General features: G+C 35.5%; 1 long non-coding RNA gene across 2 annotated transcripts; it reads left to right on the forward strand.

Annotated features, from left to right (window-relative positions):
* Positions 1-8,019: 8,019 nt before the first annotated feature.
* LOC121431220 lies at positions 8,020-14,578 on the forward strand. Of its 2 annotated transcripts, XR_005972107.1 has the most exons (5): positions 8,020-8,281; positions 9,553-9,730; positions 10,370-10,526; positions 12,265-12,390; positions 13,927-14,578. It is a non-coding gene; the product is annotated as an uncharacterized LOC121431220 (long non-coding RNA). The 2 variants fall into 2 exon arrangements; XR_005972106.1 differs by lacking the exon at positions 8,020-8,281 and having other exon boundaries at positions 8,535-9,730.
* The last annotated feature ends 7,618 nt before the right edge of the window (positions 14,579-22,196 follow it).

The following is a 22,196-nucleotide window of genomic DNA, read 5'->3' on the forward strand; positions in this document are numbered from 1 at the left end:
TTTATTCACATTTTCAGAAAATTAGCAATGTACGATGCGATTTGTTCCAAATCGAATCGTATAGCATGGGGCTAGCAGATGGAACAGTCGACGTAAAAGATGTGCAGTGGTCTTTACAGTGAGTGACTTTCACAATGGACCGATTATATTTTAGGTCCATGCTTTCACGGAGTTCATTGTACGGAAGCAATTGGGCCTCTCGATAATGGGTCAAGTGCACTTACCTTTAATTATCGTTAATAAGCTATGATTACGCATTAGACAGTGGTCTCGGATTAAAAATGAAATTCTTATTGCTATTTTTTGCTGAGCTGTTATAATCTGAGATCTTGTAACTACGTGTCGAGATCTGGTATAATGCAGCTCACACAACAAAGATATCGAGGGGAAGGTGATATTGTTTTAGACACAACATTGTGAAGCAAAGCATAGAATATAAAGTAATTAGATTGAATCTTTGTAATAAGATATTTCAACAATTGCAGTTTTCATGTCATTCATTAAATTATCATTTTTAGTTTTTATTTTCTTTTTACTGTCAAACTTAAGAATTGATAATTGATCACAATGTTAATTTATAAGATTCAGATTTGGATAGTATACTGATCACATTATTTTATTATAGGTTTTTAGATCATATTATTGGGTTGATCATAGTAACACCTTCTTTTTCTATTCTAGATCACTTGAACTGTAACATGGAAAAGCCCCTTTTGGTGGAATAACACACCAGGGGCCTGTTGCATAAAACTTTTTACCTGAGAAAACTCTGGTAAAAAGTGAAAACTAAGGTTAGTCTGATTTCTGCCATTAACTTTAACACAGGGCAAATACTCTGGTAAAAATAACCTGAGTTTTCTCAGGTAAAAAGTTTTATGCAACGGTGATTATACAAATAATAAAACTGAGCTCATCAAACTCTATTTAATTATTGCTATATGAAATAGGTATGTACTTTCTGTGCATGCATTATTTCCCTTTTCCTGATTGTTTTAAATTGAATTCTAACCAATTTGAAAGTCTTTCAGTTTATTTGTATGTATTATTTAGATATTTTTGTTAAAGGACAAGCCCACCCCGACACAAAGTTGATTTGAATTAGAAGAGAAAAATCCAACAAACAGAACACTGAAAATTTCATCAAAATCGGATGTAAAATAAGAAAGTTACGACATTTTAAAGTTTCGCTTATTTTCAACAAAATAGTTATATGAACGAGCCAGTTACATCCAAATGAGAGAGTCGATGACGTCACTCACTCACTATTTCTTTTGTTTTTTATTGTTTGAATTATACAATATTTCAAGTTTTACGAATTTGATGATTAGGACCTCATTGCCTGAAGCACAAAATGTTAAAATAATGGAATTCCACGTGTTCAGGGAGGAATGAAACTTCATTTCACATGACAATGACGAGAAAATAAAAATATTTCATATTTCATATAATAAAATACAAAAGAAATAGTGAGTGAGTGATGTCATCAACTCTCTCATTTGGATGTAACTGGCTCGTTCATATAACTATTTTGTTGAAAATAAGCGAAACTTTGAAATATCATAACTTTCTTATTTTACATCCGATTTTGATGACATTTTCAGCATTGTGCTTGTCTGATTTTTCTCTATTGATTCAAATCAACATTTTTCTGAGGTGGACTTGACCTTTTCCCAAAACAGTTATGCACATCCTGGTCGGTATGCAAATGAGGAGATTGATGACGTCACCCACTCACTATTTCTTTTGTATTTTATTATATGAAATATGAAGTATTCTAATTTTCCAATCATTGTCAAGTGAAATAACTATTTATTCCTCCCTGAACATGTGGAATTAGCATTATTTAATCTGGTTTAGTCCAGTTAGTCCCTATTGTCAAATCTGTAAAAAATGAAATATTGTATAATTAAAACAATAAAAAACAAAAGAAATAGTGAGTGATGGACATCATCGACCGACCCATCTGCATGTCACTGAGTTGTGCATATCACACTTTTGTGAAAAATAAGGGAAACTTTAAAATGTCATAACTTTGTTATTCTACATCCGATTTTGATGAAATTTTCAGTACTCTGCTAATTTGATTTTTCTCTATTTATTCAAACCAACATTTTTCTGAGGTGAACTTGACCTTTAATTTGGATCATAATCATGCACAATGTTTTTACAACCTTCATGATCTCACATATTTTCATTACATCTTGAAATATTTTCTATCATACTTTGGATAAAGGCCTAAGGTCTTTAACGAATATGTGAGAATAACTTCAATTCAATTTAAATAAGTAGGCCTGCGACTTGTTGGTTCCCAGACAGACTGTCCTGTTTTAGAAAGAAAAATCCTGTTTTTTTTTTTTAGGTTTTGATCTTTCCAGTTATTTGAGAAAAAGAGACCCAATGCATTTACAACATTATTTACTCACATAGCTTGTTGTTGGCCCAGGACCACAAATAACTCCATGGTTTCATAAAGTTTTTTTTTTCAAAAAAGGTCTCTCACGGGTATTTGACCCGGAAAATTGCATTTGCTCAGTGGTATTAGCACACAGGTTTAGAGGAGCTTTGGTACTTAAAATGTCATTTGCCCACACAGATATCGAGAAATACAGTTGATAAAATCTTCCTGTTATAACACTTGAACACGTGGAATTAAATCCTGCTGATCTCATATTCCCGCTATCAACATAACCACCATGCACCATCAATACGAATTCATCAGGGTGTTTTAGGGCCCATGGTTTTACTAGCAACCTGGGGCTGATTGCACGAAAGGGTCTTTGCAAGGACGGTCTTTCGTGTCGCCCATCTTTTATGATGCGCCATGTGAAACGCATTTTAAATAAATCATCTGCAAACATATTTCATTCGTCCGTTAAAATTAACAAAATAAAAATGACATGATGTATCATGAAATTGTATAAAATTTGATTTAAGAGCAAGCTAACGAATCTTATTTTTTATTATAAATTTCAGAAACACCCCGCTTATAGCGTATCATAAAAGATGGGCGACACGAAGGACGGTCCTTGGAAAGAACCTTTCGTGCAATCGGCCCCTGTTTTCTATACGGCGTACATTCGCTTCATAGTTTTTTTTTTATATCAGTATTATGATAAAACTCCTAATATTCAACATAGATATTAATTACTCAGTAACCAAAAAATAACGCATTGTTTAAGTCCGTTACTCTAACAACAAGTTGTTTAAACTTTGTCTTGTAATTGATTAAACTTTTTAAACAATTTTATAAAAGTTAAAACAGTTGTTTAAAAAGTTTAATCAAAATTTGTTAGAAAGACGGGCTTAAACAAGGTGCTTTAAATTTTAAACAGTGTTTGTACATTATAGTAGTACAATGTTTTGAAGCCCTGTATGCTATTATACGCCAGCTTTTCAGCACGGCTGCCTTGATCAGGTACTTGCTTCCTACCGGGTACCCATTTACTAACCCTGTGTGGAGAGCGGCACATCAATGTAAATGAACGCATTACCAAAATGACGCGGGTGCCGTGGTGGGATTTGAACCTCCGACCTTGTGGTTCAAAGCTTGAGACTTATCCACTGAACCACAACATCTCTACATTTATCATCATTTATCGTCATTACAGGACATTATTATCATCATTACCATTATTATCATCATTATAAATATCAAGTTATTGTCATTATTACTATCATCATTATTATTCTTATTATTATCATCATCATCATCATTATTATTGTTGCTGTTGTTATTATTATGATTATTGTATTTATTATTGTTATCATCATTATTATTGTCATCATTGTTATTATCATTATTATTATCATCATCATCATCGTTATCCTCCTCCTCATTATCATCAACATAAAAAATGCCATAAAGGATAAAGAAAAAAAATTATAGAAGATATTTCAATGTGATCAAAACTCATCCTTACCGTTCATTCGGTAATAAGATGAAAATGTACATGCCTTGTTTTTTTAACCAGTCGAGGAAATTGGAGATTTATTAACGGAATATTTTCCAGATACCAGAGATTCAAGCGTAAGCATATCGCTCTGTGATTATAATCAGGAAACGCGCGGCCACCAATGGACGTTGACGGCTTGTCAATCAACCCGTGATTTACTACTGTGTTACGCAACATCCAACGTTCATGTTGTTTTACTAACTGAGGAGGAGGGGCAGAAGTGTTAACCGTAATAAACAATGTAGATACGAAGTGACACATTCCTACCCAGGGGTGTTTGTTCAACAATACTTTGATAAGTAATGTTTTGAGTGATAGGAGCGTGATGGTCTCCGCGTAGTCTGCTGTGCAACCCTGTACTCGATCGAGTAAAGAGGTCTGAATGCGCAGCCTACAATGACTAATGTGTACAGAAATTGAAACGGCAAGTTTTGTATGCCCTAGTCTTGTGTCATGACCCAGATCTTCACTCAGAATCAAAGCTTAGAATCTTGGGAGGACTCATTGGTGTATTGTGGTGGGACTACAGGGAGGGGGGTTGACCGAAAAAAATGACAAGCAAAAAAAGGGGTTTCACGATAAAACAAAGGTCATTTTGTTACCGAGAAATATGACAAGCAAACAAAAAAAAATCACTACAACATGACCAAATTAATGAATGTCATTTTGGTACCGATTTATTTTTTACAAATACAAAAAGGTTCATCAGAAAATAAATGTAATTTGGGGTTAGCTAAATGTAGGCCATAATATACTTTAACAAAAAAGGGTAGATCAGGGGGGGGGGGTGTTAAACCCATTACCCCACCCCAAATGTCAACCACTTGGCCATGTTGGCTATTGGATTGGAGAAGCTAATACATAATGAATAATTTTTGCATGAATACTTTGCATCATGTATTTTGTTCCATTTACGGGAACTGTGTGCCTTAGTTAAATGTTTGATATTTGTTAAATTTAATCTCAATGTTCATTTAAATAGTGAAAAATCCTCTGTATAGCAATTATTAAATTGATCTTATAAGATAAAGAACTGTACCAGTATGATTTTTAATTCATTCACTGCTTTTTTAATATTTTGATTTTTCCCTCCTTGATATCGTAGTAGTCTGCTATGCAGACTCTGAATGGCTCTTGAGGTGGGATCTGCTGGTTTGCTAAGCAAACCAGCCTGAAAGGGCGAGCGAAGCGAGCCATTGCAGCCTCAGTAGGCCTAGTCTGCTATGCAGACTCGTTGAATCAGCTGAGATACACACTGCAGATGTGGGTCTACATTTGTAGACTAATATCGTAGTAACATTTATGAACCCTGATATCTGGTCAATTTATAAGTTGTATATAGAGGTGTGGATGTGTTATTTCCTACTACTGTAATTCAAACCAACGTTTGCAATTACGGTGTAATTTAATAATTTGATATGTTTTGAGCTCATGATGATGAAATTATTTTGTATATGTTTAATGACAAAAGAGAATAAATCATTTTAGATAAGAACGTTCTTTGATTTTGCGACGTTTTGGATCATTAACGTGTCCATAATTTCGACAAAAAGGAGGTGGATACTACCCACTTTCTTAAAAAAGAATCTTGTGTAAACATGTTGAATGGGACAATGTAATATGACAATTGAGGAGTATCTCAGCGGAGATACCACTGGGGGTGAAGGACCTCGTTTACCAATCGTAAATGTTCATTCAACTTGGATACTTTTCACATGATACTACACATGATGGTCTATAGAAAATTATCTTGGGGTAAAAGAGCGATTTTTTTTCTCAAATTCCGCGAGGTTTATTTTCGAATGGTCTAATACCAATTCGTCCAATTACTGACTCGTCTACTTTTATTTGGTCTGCCATCAGTTTGACCGCTATCCATATGGTCAAATTGCCACTTCGTCCACTCAGCATTTTGTCTGATAACTAGTTGGTCCAATAGCTATTTAGTTCATATACCATCTGGTGTAATTGGATTTAGTGTTGTTTAGGCGAAATGAATGAAATATGGAAATTAGACCAACTAGTTATCAGACGAAATGGTCACAGAAGAACTAGTGATTAGACGAAATGATGTTTGAAACAAAATGTTTAATGGACCAAACATGATAGACGAACTGTTGATGGACGGAATGGCAAAGGACCAAATGAAGGTAGGCTATGCGATGAGTGGACGAGTTGGCAATACCAATCGGCAATTCACCTTCCGCGATGGGGGGGGGGGGGGGGGGGGCTAAAGGCTGGGGTACCCTGGGCTAAACATAATTTTCATCGCAATCTCATGACAAAATAATAATGTCAAAGTTGTGGAAAGCTAAAATCTAGCAATATATCCATGTCTTGAACTATAGGTGGGCTGATGTGGGCACTTGTGGGTCTGCACAAGATCTAGTACTAGACAGGGGCTGATCGTGATCTCCATCTAGTACCATGATTACGGGGGTAACAGACTTCGTAAAAGTCCGACGAATTAATTGGACCTCTACTGAACAAGGCTATCCGCCAGGGGGGGGGGTGTAGAAAAGTGTTAACGACTTCAGATGTAAACCAAGTACGACAGTTCCCCCTTTGCAATCACTCCTTTTGTTGTCTATCTGTCTATCTGGAATTCTCATTGTAGAATTAAAGAAGGTGGTAAAAAGGGGGATTTTTCTTTACACCATACCCCATACATGCCATAGTTTTCTTCAGCCCTCTTTTCCTATCTATTTCTTATATTTTTATCTTTCTTTGCCGTATCCTCTCTATATTTTCTATTCCTTTTTTATTCTAATTTGTGCCGATCCACCCCCTCTCACTCATGCACGGACTTTATTAGGCTCCTCCTGTGTGCTGGATAGAGATCTCTCTTGCAGTTTCGTCACCTGGGGCCCGTTGCAGAAAGAGTTGCGTTTAAACGCAAGCCCAAAAATCAATCGCAAGTCCCAAATGCGCACTGTTGATTGGTTGAGAATGAAGTTACGCATGATTTAAAGAGTTGCAATCGATCGCAACTCCTACTGCAACGGGCCCCTGGTCTGTCGGACACGTTCAGAGGTCGGAGACTGTCGGTGAGTCTAACGAGAGATGGCGCTCTTGTAATTTCGTCTGTCGTGTGAATAAACTATGCAATTAGGATTTCTGCGGCCGGTTGATACCAGATGTGTAATATAATTTGATTTTGATAGGTTATCTATAGCCCTTATAATTTGTCATATTGCATTGGCTTATAGATGGGGGGGGGGGGGTTGACAATGCCTCCCCTCCCCCAAAAAACTCATTGACCAAGACAATTATTAAAATAGAGAAAAGTAAGAAATGGAAAGGTAAATGGGTGAAATATGATAATTCTAAACATACTTTGGAAATCTATCACAAAACTAGCTTATCGTATTAAAAAATGACAGAACATTTGCTCGCTAGTGAATTAAAAAGACATTATAATCATCATTACACACTAATACGATTTACTCATTGAGACTCGTCAACTGAAATATTAAATTAATGTAGATTCTTTTAGTCACATCAGGCACATATTATTTCTATTAATGGGTGAATGACTGATTACACATTTCAATACACATATCAAGATGAGAAGGTTACTTCTTATGATAGGAATAAAATCATATTCAAAATGTTTAAGAAAGAGCAATAGGTCAAAATTTCCGTTCATATATATTTTCTGCAGAGAAGGCAAATTCTGCTCCAGTTTCAACGAATAGGATAATTCTATCTTTTGATTTGATTTGATTTATTGTTTTCTTCTGCATCCATAACATTTGTATAATACATTTTTCATAACATAATAAACATAATATGTTAGCATTTTTTGGCATAAATTGTAAATAAAGATTACTAAAAAGATAATTCCAGACAAAAATGATTAACTATATGATGTTCACAATTTGCAGGAGAAGGATTGTCATCATAAGCAGATTGCTTGAAAAAAAATGACAATCCAATGACAATCTTGGCGTATTATCCAAGTTTACAGTAAAAACGCTGTACAAAATATCGCTGTATAAGAGGTGCTGTATAATTTTTTGAACAACACATGTTTAAGCTTTGATAAATATCGGTATAAAACACGGCGAATGGACCTGTTTAAGGTCCGTAGACATAAGGCTTGAACAGGGGGTTGTACAAGATACCGGCACATGTAAAGCGCATGCGTACGCGTGCGCAGTGCTATGCTAGTGGTCGGAAGATGGCTTCGAGTATGTTCGACTCGGAGACTGCTGCAGTGCACTGGAAAAATCGTGTTTAATCTCCGTTTTAGAAAATGAAAGATTTGGGGGTGACAAACCTGCTTCAGGAGTGGGACTTCCCACATTTAGTTCCAGTCTTTAGAGGTAAATTCAGTGATTGATTTCGAGTGAATGTTCATGAATAATCTCAAAAGTCAATGCATTGTTACCGTTGTTGCAGTGCTTTTATTGTGTGTGCATGTACGTGTGTAACTCTATATGATGGTCGCCAAGTCAGAAATATAGGCCTATGATTTTATTGGAAAAACCTCGGCTCGGCCGGCAGTCATTTTGAGATTGAAAAAAAAATGGTGCCCCATCTGCGCACCCATTCACTTTTGCAGTATATTGCACGTGATTTGGAGATTTTGATGAGAAAGGCTGCATTTTGAGGCTGTCATAAGAAATACCCAAATTTCATTATTTTTCCACCTTTGTGAGTCGGATTTTGCAATAAATATCTGTCTATGCATTAGATGTGTAAAGTTTGCATTGCGTATCTTATAGATTCTACTAGAATTGCGCAGATACGCATGTGCGCAGACTATGGTACCTTGAGCGAAGTTCGTGCAGGATCGATCCACTCCACTTAATTACCACTAGGGCCTACACCATGCTCCACTTACACGAACTTCGAGACCATGAACTCGATCTGATATTCTGAGTGACAAAAGGTGGGATTTTATGGGGGTGAAATATGAAATTCATGCAACATCACGATCTTTACACAAAGTTTCACTTCTTTCCATGCTTCTATTAGTATTAGTCTCAAAATTGGTGATTTGAATTATAGCCTACATGAACTGTGATGAAGATCCTCACACATAAAATAATTCACTGCCGATGATCGCATGCGGATGCGATATGCGCGAGGTACCGGGTCCGGTACAAGCTCGGACCGGGCCGTCCTCAAGCACATAGCCTACGTGTAATGTAGGCCTGGCTAGATCTATTTCTAGTCAACTTTATTCAATTTTGTACGTCTACATATGTGTATGTTAAACCCCATTAAAATCTAGGTCTATACTATAGGTCCAAACCTAGATCTAAATCCTGGCCTAGCTTGGCCAATAGTCCCTTATTGGCCAGCCTAGCGAGGACAGGCCTACATGCAAATAGCAACAGATCTAAATGTTACATTGTAATTGCAGATGTATGTACAGTTTGTGAATGATCAGAAACTAATTTTGAATCTGAGATACAGGAATTACATTTAGGTTGACTTCATGTAAATTCCCCACTGTGCACAGGGGAATTTTTTATTGAGAATTTCTACAATTTATCCACTTATTCCATCAGTTCTCTATAGAATAGTCAGATAACTTGTGTAATAATTAATGTTACTATTCTTGATCTTTGATTCATGTTTATCACAGTTAAATGTTGCAGAAGATGAGCACGAAGAAGACACCTACTGGATGCAATATTACTCATCACCTGACAACATTGTTGTTAATGTGACGAACCTCTGTACCGAGATATGAGTTGACTAGAGGAAACCCGCGACCAAGCACAGCAGAAATTCTTGACAAATATCTACAGCTTTTGGGAATGGTAAAATAACTTGATTACTTAGTGCAGTGGATTCGCATTATGAAAAAAAAATAATTTAATTGTTCGAAGTTGAACAAAGCATTTTTGGTTATGAATTTCCAAAATTATTCTCTTTCTTGCTTGAGAATATAGTGCAAGATCATAGGATCACTTACTCTGTCTCAGTGTTAAAAATTCAGTTGCATCTTAGTTGTCACAATTCTATGATTAGTGGAAAAGTTGTTCTGAAATCCGATTGGAAAGATTAAATTATGTCTTCTTCCCATGAATGTCCATCTCTGGCGGGGGGGGGGGGGTATTAATTTCCCCACCTAACTCCCCCCCCATTTTGCAAATACTAAGTATTTTTCTCCAGTGGTTAATTACTCCAATAGTGATCAATATTTTAAAAAATGTGATAAATGGTTAGAAATAGAAAGGTCAATGTCAAAGCTCACTAGACTTTACTTGATTTGTGCAGTGTGTGCATGTGACCTAGGGTTTTTGTTACAAACATTGATAAGTTTTATTTTTTATTTAATGAGCAATATTTAGCATGACTTTAATTACAATGTACCGGTAATGTATGAAAACATGGTATTGCTGGTAATTGTATTATGTGTTATACAGCTTATATATAAATACTTATTTCATTTTCAGATTGATCAAGACTTTGATTTAACAATTGATGCAGCTCCTGGTGCCCTTTTCACAATGTGGCCAAAGTTGTCCAGGCAGACTTTGGAATTTGCGGAGAAGATTAATCAAGGGTATAGAAAGATCCTAGGGGCTGGAGTGGACCAGAAAATGACGCAGAGTAAGTTTTAGTCTTATAGTTATACTCAATTCAAACTTACAGTAGCAGTGCGAAGACTTTTACAAAGCTGCATCAATTAGCATTTAAACTGCAAAAGAGGATATTTCCTCTCCAGGTGTGTAAGAATAACAATGCTTACAATTTAAAGTGAAATCAGTGTTCTTATGAATACCGAATCCTGTCTAACATAATTAGTATAGTTAATGGACCTCATCGAAACAAGCAAATGATGTTCTACAGTAACATACACCAATTCAGAGTAATGATTTCTGAAGAGGAAGTAACACAGACCCTTTTTTTACTATCGTGTTGCACAAGCCATTAAAGAGAGATAATTGACTCTCAACATAATACCAGCTGAACACTGCGCACAGCATTATCAGCATTATTGTGTAGGGGGGGGGGCACTCAGTATATAATGCATAGTGGGTATGTGCAGCGGAGGGGACCCCCATTTTTACACTCAAATTTCCGTTCCAAGGCATAGCATTTTTAGCCTATTAAGAAAAAGAACAAAGAAAGCCACTCCAAGGCATATTTTCTTCTCGTGAAAAAGGAAGAAAGAAATCCGCTCCAAAGCTTCGCATATTTTCTGTTATAATGCCGTTCCGATCGATCTGCTACAATGAGTAGTAATTTTGAAAAAGCAGCCGCTGCAATGAACGCTGTCTGACCATTGCCTCTGTGCTAGCGCACCCGCCGCCCATGCTGCCGGTCTAGCTGCATGCACGTATGCCCGTTCCATAGGGATGCATGAAGGCACTCACATGCAGGCGACTCGTTCCAAGGACCCCAGTTTTCACAAACATTTGTAGTTCTGAAGCCCGTTCCGAGGACCCTCCTTTTTGCAATTAGCCCACTCCAAAGCCCTTGTTTTTTGTCTCGCCCGCAGCACACCCCCACCAATTTTGGGGTCGAGTGCCCCCCCCCCCCCCCCCCCCCGATTGATTGTGTAGCAGTAATGCATTGCAGGAATTTCAAATGGGAACACTGACAAAACTCGAATAACTTTGTACTCAAGGCTTTTAATCAAACTTGGAGAGAAGCATGGTTATATGCAAATTTATTTCAATTTTAACAAACATGAGGGTCACCTCATGGGTCAGGCTGATGATGAGCATGGGTCAAAGTTAAGCCTATTAGGGCAAGTTTTGTATTACAGCTCATAACGTTTGATCCATGTATAGTGTATGCCCATTTTTTTTTACCAAACTTGGATGGTAGATGTCCCCGGGGAGTGGGGGATTGAAGGTCACCTCCAGGTCAAATGTTACAGCAGGGGTTGAAGAACTTTTGGAGCTCATTGTTAGGATTTTTGTTTGTTTGTTTAAATTTCTATCATCACTCATAAATTGTTACCAATCTAAGAGAGACATCTGATGTTCTTCAGAGATTTGAAGGTCACCTCCAGTTCCAATCTTAAGGTCACAGGCAGGGGTCAACAAGCCTTTTGAATATAAAATGATTTTGTTGTATATTAATGGGTGATACACATTTTGGCTGAAATCACCATGGTGAATCCCTTCATTACCTTCAATCCTTATAATATCTCAATTATATACTTGTACCCATTCCACTTGTAAGATTGAATCTCACTTGCAGGCAAACACATTTAGTTTGAAAATGCTGATATCTCCTCACCTTCATCTTTCTTTCCTATTTTCTTTGCTCCCATTCTTATTTTGTTTTCCCTTCCTTCACCGGTCACTTTGCTCAAACCGTATTTTCATTTATACAGGTCAACAATGAAGAAAATTTGACTTTCAGTACTTCCTGGGATTTCGATCAGCAGAACGAAAGGGGAATGAGGCAAATTAAATGTGCCGTACTTCAAAGTCTTGAATCTTTCATCAATCTCCAATTAGTAAGTATTGATTATCATCCTAATTTTTCAAAGTTTTTATTTATTTATTTATATATTTATTTTTTGGCCAATTTAGGTTAAAGCTCTGATTTTCCTGAACAATATTAGAACGTTACTGTTGGCAATCTTTGAGAGCACTTAGGTTTGACTGTAGCGCATGCTCACTTGACCAAGGCAAGTGAAAATATCAAAGTGCTTAAGTTGCTTACACAAAAAGGTAAAAAAAAAAAATTAATGTGGGCAAGTAAAATTTTGACCCCAACATTGAAATCTGTTTAGGGCAGCTATCTGACTGTATTTGTTCTATCTAATAATCCTGATACTAAATTAAGTATCTCAATTCTGTAGCGCAAATCATAACAACGGAATAAGTTCACACAATGACTTAGTCAATACCTATTCTGCATGTATGTCATGGTTGTTGAATGTCTATGCAAAACTGCACATCTTGCGAAGACTTGAAATCTCCTTAAATGCAGTTCTCTAAACTCAGAAAAATACCTCCTATGGTTTTACCTCAATAATGTAATGAGATCAACGCTGATTCATGTTATTTATTTTTGGGGGGGAGCAATAGAAGTCCTTAAAGGGATGGTCCGGGCTGAAAATATTTATAGAGTAGAATTCACTGAGCAAACTGCCAACAATTTCATCAAATTGGATAACAAAGTTATTGAATTTAAAAGTTTAGCAATATTTTGTGAAAATAGTCGTCATGAATATTTATTAAGTGGGCTAATGACGTCACATCTCCACTTGTTCTTTTGTATTTTATTGTATGAAAATAGGTTTATTCAATTTTTTTCCTCCAAGAACTAGAAAAATTGGATTGACATTTCATTTAGTGCATTAGATATTGATTGCTGCAACTTATTTCATTATAAAGGAGACATATTATTCACACAAGTATGAAATAATGAAAAAATATGGTTTTATGTAATAACATAAGAAAACGGAAAGTGGAGATGTGACATCAGCCCACCTAATGAATATTCATGATGACTGTTTTCGCAAAATATTGCTAAACTTCAATAACTTTATTATTTGTTATCCGATTTTGATGAAATTTTCGCCATTTTGTTCAGTGAATTCTACTCTATGTATTTAAGACATGAATATTTTCAGCTTTTGACCATCCCTTTAAAGATATTGGCTAACAATACCACAATTAAAAAATCTGAGCCGCATGATTTCCCATGCTGAAAATCTTAAGTTGACCAGATTCACTTGCCCATTTCATTATACATGATGGCCCAAAAAGAATAGAACAATTTAGATCTTTAATTTCAGTGATATAGCCAAAGTGTCATTGTATTGGATATTTCTTTTTTTTTGGTAGAATGATGTAATTGTCATGTTTTGTGAACCCTTGTCATTATGATTTTCAAAATATCATTTACCACCTAGTATTTCCCACTCCTGTATTACCTGTCAACCCTGCTCTTAGTATGTAAGGTATAATACAGATTATCCAACTAGATGTCTGTGTGATTGGTCTTCTACCCCCTTCGATTCTTTGTTTTGCACTTTATTTAGGAAGGAGCATGAAGAAAAAGAAGATGAACAGGAATTGACAATGGCGCGTTCCATAACTGGGAGTGATTGCACAGTGGCACCCTTGGACCTAATTTCACCCTGACATCAAGTTGGTTTTAAGGAGAACCATGAGAGAAATTAATAAATTAAAGTTTGGCGAATATCAAAGAATAAGAGTTATGAGGCTTCAAAGTTTTAAATTTGTGACATGACATGCGAGCAGCTCCCAATATGTCAATCATGTAATATAAATTCCATAAATTGCCATTTTTTAATGGTTTTCATGATAATTAAATGGGTTTTTATCAGAAGCTTGTATGAAATAATGTTTCTGATAACATTGAATCCACAGGTAAAATCATTTCCAATTTCCCTAGAAAAGGCACTTGTATAGAATTGATATCACATAAAATATGGGGAGCTGCTCGCATGTGAAGTCACAAATTTAAAACTTCATAACTCTTATTCTTGGTGGATTTTCACCAACTAACATGCAATGTCAGGATGAACCTTGCCTTTAAACCTTATATTGGCAGCATTTCATTGACATTTACATACAGTATTTTAGGTTTTGTGAGCAAGTATATGAAAAAGGTGCTAATTAACACCTACTTCCCCTTCTTAACCCTAAACAGGCCGGGGGGGGGGGGGGGGGTTAAAACAACCTTCCCCCAACATTTTCTGCGATCATTCCTCCGCGGGAGATTTGTTGACCCTGCCACTCTCAGAGTTTATACTAAGTCTCGCGCATCTTTTGAGACCAAATTTACGATGCCCAGGTACGTTGTCCCGAAATTATGCAACATTTCGTAAGTTCATGTCTGACCAAAAATTGTTCCAAAACGTGATTTCGTCCACAAAGTCAATGCAAATTGAGTTTTCTCATCTTATTCATAAAGCTATGATTTTTACTTTAAACAGCAGAAGTCAATTGATTTTAGCATAATTATATGCTTCAAACAGGCTGTGCTATAATATAAATCTGGTGAAAAAAAGGTTGAAAAACAAAGAAATTCCTAAAACAATAAAATACATAAGAAATTGATTTCCAAACCGAAGTTTTTTTCAATTGCGATTGTTAAGAATGCTACAAAGAATATTTTTACCAAAAATTAGCATTCTGGGAGCTTTATGATATGAAGTGAATTAGAGCAAAAAAATATGATTTACCCATAAATTAATTCATATAAAATAATATCATTATTTGGAAAATTTTACCATACAGCCTTGTAGATTACATCGCACACTACCAGCGTGCAAATTGCTCGCGTGATCGGCGGGGGGGGGGCACTTCCATTCACGAGTGGATACCATGCGCGACCATGGGGTCTCGAAAAGCACCCTAAACACGTAATTTCCATATTCGGAACATGCACCCCTTAAGTATCGGCGTGTGAAACCCTACCCTTAACAACTATTGGAAACAAAACAATACTCTTGGCAAATATTCCCTGAAATGAACCCCTAAACAAGTACAGGAATGTTTTATTGTTACGGGTCCTTCGGTTGTCTGCTTTACCTTAGTTGGTTTGGTACGACCCCATCTTCTACTCTACGTGCAAATCAGACTCTAAACACGAAGTGTTAGGGCAAAAAGGACATCTTGTATGAAACATTTTTATTTTGTTTTATCGTCCCCGCAAATTTGACCCTGAACACGTGATTTTCCTAGCGAAATAGATACCCTTTTTTCATTATATTTGTATTTTTTACACCATTATAACGCTACATACGCAACGTGCCATGTCATTAAAAAGACATCCTTTTTACCTGTTTTTTAGGTCGCGCATGGTATCCTCTCGTCAATGTAAGTGGCTCCCGGGGCACCCCCCCCCCACAGAGCAGCCAAAAAAGCCTGGTCTAGTTGGGGTTAAGAGGAGTGCTCGTTTCTTATTCTATTGATCACATGTAAATATTTTTAGGTCAAATGGCATTTTTTATGACGGTTGGCTAATTTAAAGAGTTGTTTGAATAATTTCACCTTTTGGTGCAGAAGAACAGTTCTTGTTATCTTTGTTGTAAGAACTTTAAGTCCAGTACACATCATCTTTCCAGATTTCATGCAGATACAAGAAAGAATCTTCTAAGGCATGTCTGAAACATTTAGATGACAATCTTTATTCCAACTTGTTGTGCCAGGATAAATTTGACTCATTTCGATACTTTCTCAATGCTAATTATGAATGTTCCATCGTTGAATTTATTTAAAGGTCAAGTCCACCTCAGAAAAATGTTGATTTGAATCAATAAAGAAAAATCAGACAAGCACAATGCTGAAAATTTCATCAAAATCAGATGTAAAATAGGAAAATTATGACACTTCAAAGTTTCGCTTATTTTCAACAAAATAGTTATATGAACGAGCCAGTAAAATCCAAATGAGAGAGTCGATGATGTCACTCACTTTTTCTTTTGTTTTTATTGTTTGAATTATACAATATGTCAATTTTTACGAATTTGGCTATTAGGACCTCCTTGCCTGAAGCACAAAATGTTAAAATAATGGAATTCCACGTGTTCAGGGAGGAATGAAACTTCATTTCACATGACAATGATGAGAAAATGAAATATTTCATATGATAAAATACAAAAGAAATAGTGAGTGAGTGATGTCATCAACTCTCATTTGGATGCAACTAGCTCGTTCATATAACTATTTTGTTGAAACTTTAAAATGCCATAACTTTCTTATTTTACATCAGATTTTGTTGAAATTTTCAGTGTTATGCTTTTTGAATTTTTCTCTTTTTATTCAAATCAAGTTTTTGTTGGGGTGGACTTGTCCTTTAAATATTCAGCAACTGAACATTTGCTCAATGCATTAAAACCGAAGGATCTTTTGTACCATAATTGGATACCACCCTCTAATTTTTCATCCATTGCACACTTATTTCACTTTGGCCTGCAGTAATGCTGAGCTTGGGTCTGTAATAGGACATATATTTCATATTTGCTTTGCTCACATAGTATTCAGTGGCTACACCCTAAATAGACTGGGCTATTTCGACGCCTAAGAAGACGGGGGGGGGGGGCTAATTCAGCCCCCCCCCCCTACGATCTCCGCCGTGGATGGCGCGATCGAGACGAAAATTGGCACACGTGTTACCCATGGCATTATCACAAAACTATAATGTCAAATTCTGCAAAGAATTGCATGTCTCATTAATTATGCTAATTTATGCGTAAAATCATAGATTGCTCTAATTAATAAAATAATGCCCCTGAATTGCTAATTTTTGTTCCACATACTCTAGATAGGCATCTGATCAAATTTATTTTTTTTAAAATTTCAACATCACATTTATTTTCTTATGTGTTCTATTGTTTTCTAAATTTCTTTTGTTTTTCTTTGTTTATCTACTTTTTTTCAATGGAAATTGTTGGAGACTTTTGACCATAAAAAAGATAAAATTAATAGGTTTTAAGCAGTAAAAGGAAAAATATTGATACATTTATGAATTTTGGCTAAAAACACTATTTGCATTGGATTTGTACACAAATTCACGTTTTTGATTAATTTTGGGTCTGCATGCACTTACGAAATGTTGCGTAATTTCGGAACGGCGTACCCGGGGGTCACAATTTTGGTCTCAAGAGTTGCGCCAGACTTGAAAGTAAAAAGTTAGTGAGCGACATGGTCAAAAAATTTTGAGGGGAGCTGAATTGGTCCCCCCCTCGACATTTTTTTCGTAATAAAGCCGCCGTGTAAAGTTTTTTGACCGCGTCGCTCACTGACTCTTTACATTCAAGTCTCGCGCAACTTTTGAGACCAAATTTCCGACCCCCGGATACGCGGTTCCGAAATAACGCATTTCGTAAGTGCATGCAGACCCAAAATTTAACAAAAATGTGAATTTGTGTACAAATCCAATGCAAATAGAGTTTTTAGGCAAATTTATCATTATTTTTCCTTTTACTGATTGAAATTTATTAATTCCATCTTATTTATGGTCCAAATAAGTCCCCGACAATTTCCATTGAAAAACAATAAAAAATTGAGAAATACATAAGAAATTTAGAAAACAATAAAATACATAAAAAAATTAAATGTGATTTTGAATTTTTTTTTGTACATTTGATCAGATTCATATAAAGTGTCTGTGTACCCCAAATTTGCATTTTAGGGGCATTATTTAGTTAGTTAAAGCAAAATTTTGATTCTACGCATAAATTAGCATAATTAATTAGCAATGAGCTTGTTCGCAGAAAATGATCTTGTAGTTTTGTAGATTATGCGACGGGTAACACTCGTGCCAAGTTTTGTTGCGATCGAGATCATAAGAGGGGCTGTATCAGACTATCAGCCCCCCCCCCCCAGTCTTAGGCATCGAAATAGGTTGAAATAGATTTAATATTTATGAGTCTTGTTATTTGCAATGTTTCATGAAATTGTAATGACATTTTTGTCTAAAGTTATCATGCCAATATTCAATGTTATTTTCATTTATTTATGTATCAAATAGCTATTTGAAATATGAAAAAATGTGAATTCTTCACTGTTGCAAGTTAGTTATCAGAGTACTTCTTAGATATAATGCCTGGATTGAGATTTTCTGCATACTTAAGATCACTACAAGGATCCCCATCTTTTTAGTATAATGTTAATCTTTCGCATTTGTGAAAGCACACAGGTGTCTGATTTTCTTGTAAAAAAAAGCGGGGGGGGGGGAATAAAATAAATTACTGTTACTGAAACAAGTAATAAGAAAATTTCTGCTTTTTAAAAATATATATTGATAACAAGAGGGCAGCAAATACGTCAATGATAAGTTATGGACATTTCTTCATATTTTGTACACATTTCAAAATTTTCTACCTTTCCCCGTGCAGGATTGAATCTACTCGTCCGTGTTCCGATATAGTATGTCAGAGTCTTCCACAGTGTTACATAGTGTTTTTAAGTGATACCTTGTAAAAAAAAGTTTTGGGAGTATTGCCTCCTATGTATGTAATGTAAAACATGCATACTTTACTGTGCAGGTGTGAAATGCAAGAATAAATATCTTGAATGAAACTGAAACCATAAAAGTTTCTCCTTTGCCTTCTTCTTTGCCTCCTTCTTTTATACAACCATTTTTGAACAGTTTTTTTTTATACAACCATAGTTTATACAACCATAGTTTATACAGTTGCACAAAATTTAATCAGTATTGCATAAAAATCTTTTTACAACCCGCTGTATAAAACCAAGTTTTAAACATAATTTGTATAAAAATTTTATACAACCTGCTGTTTAAATTTTGAACAACCGAGGGTTGTATAATTTTCAAACAACAGTTGTAAGGTTCATATAGTAAACAGCGGTTGTATAAAATTTTATACAGGTTGTATAATTTTGTTATATATAAAGAATCCATTTACTCTAAAGTTTTTAATAAATCATGCAAATGTCATAATTACATGAAAAATGTGGGTTTTGTGTGAACCAAAGAGACGATGAAGTCATAAACCATGCATCTATTGTGTTATGAAATCTCAAATCTATATATACACTTTTAAAGCTTGTGTATAGTTTTGGTAAATCCACCAAAATGCACCTATCACTATTCCAATTCATTGCTAGCTAATATGAATGGATATGCCCTATAACAGGTATGATGTGGAGGATATGAAATGAAAATGTGTTTTACAGGATAAATTTTGCGATTTTACATGAAATTTTAACTTGATCGGGTCACCCGATCTCAAATCTATATATACACTTTTAAAGCTTGTGTATAGTTTTGGTAAATCCACCAAAATGCACCTATCACTATTCCAATTCATTGCTAGCTAATATGAATGGATATGCCCTATAACAGGTATGATGTGGAGGATATGAAATGAAAATGTGTTTTACAGGATAAATTTTGCGATTTTACATGAAATTTTAACTTGATCGGGTCACCCGATCAAATTAAAATGTCTGTGTGTTTTTGTCTTTCAATTAAATTCTATTCCAAATCATGGAATGGGCTGAAACTTTCAAGATATGTTCTTTGTCTGTAACTTTTGGATATCTAATCACTAAATTTATAAGATAAGTGCTTGAATGCCCATTTTTTTAATTTAAAACAAGCATCGCCGAGAGAGGGCGCTATATATCCAAGATTTGAATATTTGAATATTTTCTCAGAGAAGTGCAGTTGGAAAAGTATTTAACGGTCTTTACGCTTCAGTAAGACTATCATGTTAGATGATATTCGATTATCAATCACATTATTGACCCTTTACCAAAGCTATACACAGGCTTTAAAGATTGTTGTATTTAGAACCGCAGTTCTTAAATGCAAAATAATGGTTATATTTAACCTCCCTTTGACATTTTCATTCATCTTCTTTTGGAATTAAAGGACAAAAAATTAATGTAGGCGTACTTGCAACTTCACGTTAATTCCACCAGTCATGCATCATTGATAAAACTACTGGAAAACGGAAAAATGAATAGTAACTCTATTTATTGTACTGCATGTGCGTATAGGCCACCTGCCAATTTCTTGCATATCAAAATGTTATGTTGAATGTGAAATAATGGAATATCAAATCCCCGTGACCACTATTATGATCCAGTTGTCATTCTCACCGAAAATGAATAGCTGTTTGGTGCATTGGGTAATCAGGAGTAGGCCTACATCCAAGAGAAATACTCAGAGTGCAGGGACAGCCATAAGAATAGGGTGGAATAAAATATTGATATGAAATTAGTCACATGTGATTTTGAACCAAAATAATACTGATCTAACTAGTGAACTCATCAGTGGAAATGAAACATCACAATCACAACTTCGATTTACGTCGTAGAGGGCGATGCTCTTGTTCAACCATTTTCATGCATCATGCATTCATTCTACAATGCTCTTTTATCCTGCTTTCAAATAAATGGAATGCTATATACATTATTGGTAACTAGGTGTGCATTTGTTTTTTTTTTAATGCATTCATGACCCTCCCATCCCAACGCATCGCTGATCATTGTTTGTCTCATGAGTGACACACACTCACGAAAATTCTGCATTGGCTCCCGATATATATAGTGATTGCGTGAACTAAATCAATAAAAAAGAGCAATCCCAATGAAACCAGCTGAAATTTTACAGTTAATCTTGATACAATAACTGATTTTGGCTAAATTATTTTTTTCACTACGAAACACTCGTGCTGAGCCTTTAAGACAGGTCGATGTCTCTTCTATTACTGCAGAAAGTTTTTTTTTTAGATCATTAATTAAGACACTGCATATACGTCTTAACAATAGCTCGATCATGAAACAGGCGTTGACATATAATTATGGATTAAAAGAGATGAGAAAAAGACATCAGCTAGGAAAAGAGTAACGATAGAAAAAGAAAGGCTTTGCAAAAAATCATTTTAATTAAAGATCAATGTAAACGTATCAATCAATGACGTGGAGACGGGCCATGGAATGACCATGTGTACTCACTATCCTGATGGTTGTATCATTAGCTCCATGATTAAATCAATAATCATGATTGTGAATAAATTGGAAACTGACTCCTAATGGCAATTGGAAGGTGGTGCCGTTTAATTATGATAAACATTGGCGTATCGAGCCAAATCTGTTCATTCATTTTTTTTTGGGGGGGGGTCGACAACATGTTTATTACAAAAATCCAAGTTTGTCAGAGATTTTGACATATTAATAATCAAGATATAATATAAAAAATCACCCTTTTCCATTTCCCTTTCTTTCCGCTTCTCATTTATTTTTCTTGGTTGGGTTTTGCTTTGCTGTTTTTCTTTTTTTTGGGGGGGGGAGTGGGGGCAAGAGCCGCCAAGCCCCCCCCTATCTGTACGGCAGTGGATATATAAAACCGATGACGACTGGCTAACATGCTAGGGGTATATGTGGAGATACATTTCTCTGCACGACTAAATTACACAGCTAAATTTTGTAAGATGAATCTGGATCCCGTTTCATAAAGACACATTACAATAAAATGTATATAACAAGATTACGATCAACCAATCAGACTAAAGGATTTCAGTAGCTTTTAACTGTCATTACAAATTTGTTAGTATAAAAAGTATTATGAAACGGGCCCCTGTCCATAAACAGTACTTTCTGCAGACACACCTTTCAAGGGCATTTCCACACGAGCAAATCAATTATGTGAATGACAGGAGAAAGAGAAAAAAAATCATCAAAATCGGTTGTATATATAATAACGAAGGGCCTTTTCACACGTGAATCTTGAACAATGATGATTGCAATTCGTCTTTAGAATCATCGGACCTTTCACATGAGTGCAACTTAACTGGAATTCACCTGC

Source organism: Lytechinus variegatus, chromosome 17 (genome assembly GCF_018143015.1).
Source record: "Lytechinus variegatus isolate NC3 chromosome 17, Lvar_3.0, whole genome shotgun sequence".
Classification (NCBI taxonomy): Eukaryota; Metazoa; Echinodermata; class Echinoidea; order Temnopleuroida; family Toxopneustidae; genus Lytechinus; species Lytechinus variegatus.